Below are 5,137 nucleotides of genomic sequence, written 5' to 3' on the forward strand. Positions count from 1 at the left end.
TTATATAAATGAATTGAGCATTAAGTAAGGGAAATTAAGAATAATAAAATATTTTACTACAAGTAATTACAATCTAAGTAGGACCCTGCCCAAAACATATTTCTTCAAAAACCTGAATGATGTGCCTGAAAAACAGGCATGGCAAAATAAGGTATAACTAAAGAGATAATAGATGCTGTGGGCTTCAACATTTGACTGCAAAGTTGGTATGAGGTCCGTGGTTCAAGCCTACCAGCTGCTTCCAGGAAACCCTATACAGGGATGCTAGGAGTCAGAATAAATTTGATGGCACTTAACAGCAACAACAATTATGAGTTAGAGAAAAAATCAAAATTTATACAAAATATATATATTCAACAAATTAAAAATGATTCAGCATCACAAAACAGTACTACCATCCAAAGTTGGCAGTACCTGTACACTTTATAAATGAGATTTGTCAGATTGAGGATAACTAAATTTAAGAGGAGAAAAGATGGTTCAGAATAATACATGTTGAAAACCCTGAATAATGACTTAATGTCTAAAATATGTTTTTTATCCCCAAATTTTACACTGAAAGAAACATATATTAGCATAATATTGACATTGTAAGTCAACCTTTGATATCTACTTCCATACCAATAGAGCCTAACATTAATATTAAAATTAATTACAATTATACTTTATTGACAACTGGCAGATTTCTACCAGGACTATCACAAACCTAATAGGAAAAATAAGGTTAAATTTCATTCATTGAAGTTTGATCTATATTGCTTAATAGTATTGAATAATATTCGCATGAACCCTGTTGCCTCTGAATATGTTGTGTTTTTTTGTTTGCTATACTTTTTGTTTGTTTATATGTGTGCATGAGTGTATGTGTATGAAGAGAGAAAGGAAAAAGGTTCTTAGAAAGTTGTGAGGGGAAGAGTGAAGAATGCAGAGTATTGAAATTGATGCATTAAAAATCTTGACAGCAATTTTTTTGCACAAACTCATTTTTAGTCTTTTATGAATGCATTGTGTATGCCTAGGAAAAGATAAAAAGTCATAAGTTTAGATTTGCAATAAATCTACAGCCCCAAAGTTTGGCTTAAGTGTCCTCTCCATGACATAGATCAATAAGCTAAAATTAATCCCTTGATCACAGTAAAGCACATATGAAAAATGTGATATATAACCAACAGTAAACTTACAAGAGGTAACAAAACTGCATAAGAAAAATTCAATGGATGGTTCCAATTATTCTGCACACTTGATATTGTGATTTTATCTCTAAGCACTTAACCGTCTTTTTTTTTATAGTCAAGACTTAATTATAAATAAGCTGATTGACAACAATAAAATAAACACACCATGCTCCTGTATTAATTAGTCTTCTGATTTACCTTATCTCTACTTGAATACAGAGTCCTGGTGTGGCCTTGCAGGATAATGCATTGGACTGAAAGGTCAGTTCAACTACTTGGAGACAGACACTTAAGTATTAACATACTGTGTTTACTTTGAAAATATGTATGCTTAAACTAGTCTTTGAAAGTTAATTAAATATTCTATTTAGTCCAAAAAGTTAGTTAAATACTCTCTTTAGCTCAGAAAATTTGCCAGGCAGTCACAGAAATGAAGGGATTCTTTTCTTAGTAATCACATTCTATAAATCTTTATTAACTTCCTTGTTCCTGAGGCTGTAAATCAGAGGATTCAACATGGGGATCACCACTGTGTAGAACAAAGAAGCCAATGTGTCCGGGTTCAGGGAGTAGCTGGAACTGGGTCTCAGGTAAGTATAGATGGAAGGTTGCATAGAAGAGAATTATAGCAGTCAAGCGAGAGGCACAAGTTGAGAGAACTTTGTTCCTTCCTTCCCCAGGATTCCTATGAAAGATGGAGAACAGAACACAGGAGTAGGAAGTGAGGATAACCAGCAGACTTCCTACCGTAGTATTCACACCAGCAAAAGTGGAAATGATGGCTTCATTCAGGCGTGTGTCAGAACAAGAGCGCTTAAAAAGAGGGGGACTGTCACAGAAGGAATGATAGATGATATTGGAACCACAGAATGGTAAGCTGCTTACATAACTTGTTTTAAACATGGAATTCAGCAATCCTGCTGTTTTCTTTAATTCTCATATTAAAAGTTCCTGGCTAGAAAGGAAAAAAAAATCATTTTTTAAAAAATGATCCATAATATTAAATTACCTCTTTGTAAAATGCTTAGTTGCCTTTGGAGTAAATATGTACATGGTGTGACACTTTTGTTTTATCAAGAGAGTAGTGGGGATCTTTGGAGGTTATTTATAGGTATTAATTAAGAACTCAATTCTCTAAAGGCAGCAAATCCAGTCTCAAAAGATGACAAAATGACACCAAATGCATGCAAGTATACTTCAAAACTGATAGTATTAGAAATGATTTGGAGCTTGCATCATGGGTGGTTTCTGATATCTATATAAATGTAGACTTTCATCAAAGCCAGAGTAAATAATTTTAAGTGATTATTTATATTGCATTCGTTCCTGTATTTTGTGGCTTAATCTAAAAGAAAAGCCATAGGAGGTGTCTTAGTAAAAACACTAACGAGGCACACTGTTAGAAATTTAAATAATCATTTTTAAATGGGGAGATATTACAGACATCCATGCAAAACATGCAAATCTCTAAATGACAGTCAGATTTTTCTACTTTTTAAAGAAGTAACAATGTATGTTTGCTCTCAGGCACTTAGACGTCTGTAGAAGGAACATGGGAAAAGTTAAGTCTTTTGGTAAACTGCAAGTTTAAACATTAAAAAAAAACTCATTTGGTACATTTTGACATTGTTACACTTGGAGACTTGTTTAACAAATCATTTTGTCTGGGCTGAATTTTCTGCTTAGGGGCACTAGTGGTACTGTGGATTAGTAATTGAACTGCTAGCCACAAACTGTGGTTCATACCCTCCAGCCACTTCGTGGGAAAAAGATTAGTATGTCTCCTCTGTTCAAAGTTTTGCATTTTCGAAAACCCTAAACAGTGTCACTTTGAGTCAGAATTCTCTCAATGGCAGTGATCTGGTTTGGGTAGTTATCTACCATATGAAGTTTGTCTGCTTGTCTCAACAATTCAATCTCTACCTTCACTATAAATTTACAAAAAAACCAGTTAGTGGAAAATCCTAGTAATTTAAATTTGGGGAATCATGACATGAAATAAGATTTGATTTATGTCTTAGCCAGCAAGTTACCTAGACTCTAAGTTCATTAGAATTTAGAGTCTAAGTTGTTGTTGTTGTTGTTGTTAGGTGCCATTGAGTCAGTACCAAGCCATAGGGACCTTATGGACAGCAGAACAAAACACTGCCTGACCCTGGGCCAACCTCACTACTGTCGCCACACTTGGGTCCATCAATGCTGCCACTTGGCCAATCCATCTCTTTGGGGGGTCTTCCTCTTTTTCTCTTACCCTCCACCTTATCAAACATGATATCCTTCTCCAGTGACTAGTCCCTCCTGACAATATGTCCGAAGTATCAGAGACAAAGTTTGGCTATCTAGGCCTCCAAGGAGCACTCTGGCTGCACTTCTTCTAAAATGGATCTACTGGTTCTTTTGGCAGCCCATGGCACTTTCAATATTCTCCCAAACACCATAAATCAAGACATCAATTCTTCGATGGTCTTCATTATTCAGTGTCCAGTTTTCACATGCATATGAGGTTATTGAAAATACCATGGCATGAGTCAGGCACACCTCAAGCGGACATCTTTGCTCTTCAACACTTTAAAAAGGTCTTGTGCAGCAGATTTGCCTAATACAATACGTCCTTTAATTTCTTGACTGCTGCTTCAGTGAGTGTTGATAGTTGATCCAAGAAAAATAAAGTCCTTGACAACTTCAATCTTTTCTTCATTGATAAGAATGTTGTTTATTAGTACAATGGTGATGATTTTTGTTTTCTTGACATTGAGATGTAATCCATACCGAAGGCTGTGCTCTTTGATCTTCATCAGTAAATATTTTAAGTCCTCTTCACTTTCAGCAAGCAAGGTTGTATCATCTACATATCACAGTTTGTTAATGAGTCTTCCTCTAATCCTGATGCCACATTTTTCTTCATATAACCTAGCTTCTTAGATGACTTGCTCAGCATAAAGTTTCAATAAGTATGGTGAAAGAATACAACCTTGTCGCACATCTTCCTTTATAAATTTTAAACCATTCAGTGTTCCCATGTTCTGTTTCAACAACTGTTTCTTGGTCCAGGAACAGATTCCTCATGAGCACAATTAGCTGTTCCAGCATACTCATACGTTGCAATGTTGTCCATAACTTGTCATGATCCCCACAATCGAAAGCCTTTGCATAGTCAATAAAGCACAGGTAAACATTTTACTGATATTCTCTGCTTTCAGCCAAGATCTATCAGACATCAGTAATGATATCCCTTATTCCACAGCCTCTTCTGAATCCAGCTTGAACCTCTGGAAGTTCTCTGTCAATGTATGATTGTAGCCGTTTCTGTATTACATTTAGTAAAGCTTTAGTTGCTTGGGATATCAAAGAGATTGTCCAATGATTTCCACATTCTGTTGGGTCACTTTTCTTTGGAATGGGCACAAATACGGATCTCTTCCATTCAGTCAGCCAGATAGTTGTCTTCTAAATTTCTTGGCAGAGATGAGTCAGTGCCTCCTGTGCTGCCTCACTTTCTTGAAAGATTTTCAATTTTTATTCCATCGATTCCTGGTGCTTTGTTCTTTGCCAATTCCTTCAATGCACCTTGGAATTCCTCCTTCAGTATCATTGGCTCTTAATCATATGCTACCTCTTGAAATGGTTGAACATGATCCTTTTCCTTTTGGTATACAGACTCTGTATATTCCTTCCATCTTCTCTTGACACTTTCGGCATCATTCAATAATTTGCCCAGAGATTCTTTCAATAACTAAAGCCGAAGCTTGAATTTTTTCTTCAGTTGCTTCAGATCTTTGCATATTTTTTTGTAATATTTGGCTTTATTTCTCAAGCTGATCTTTGAAATTTTCTGTTCAGCTCTTGGACAACCTCATTTCTTCCATTTTCTTTAACATCTCTTCACTGGAGAACAAGTTTCAGTGTCTCCTCTGACATCCAATTTGACCTTTTCCTTCATTCCTGTCTTCTCAATGACTTTT

The 5,137-nt window shown here is 35.7% G+C and overlaps 1 pseudogene; it reads right to left on the reverse strand.

Annotated features, from left to right (window-relative positions):
- Positions 1-1,597: 1,597 nt before the first annotated feature.
- On the reverse strand, positions 1,598-2,979 carry LOC102830343 (annotated as a pseudogene).
- Between the last annotated feature and the right edge of the window lie 2,158 nt (positions 2,980-5,137).

The sequence above is a fragment of the Chrysochloris asiatica genome, unplaced genomic scaffold (genome assembly GCF_000296735.1).
Source record: "Chrysochloris asiatica unplaced genomic scaffold, ChrAsi1.0 scaffold00535, whole genome shotgun sequence".
In the NCBI taxonomy this organism is placed as follows: Eukaryota; Metazoa; Chordata; class Mammalia; order Afrosoricida; family Chrysochloridae; genus Chrysochloris; species Chrysochloris asiatica.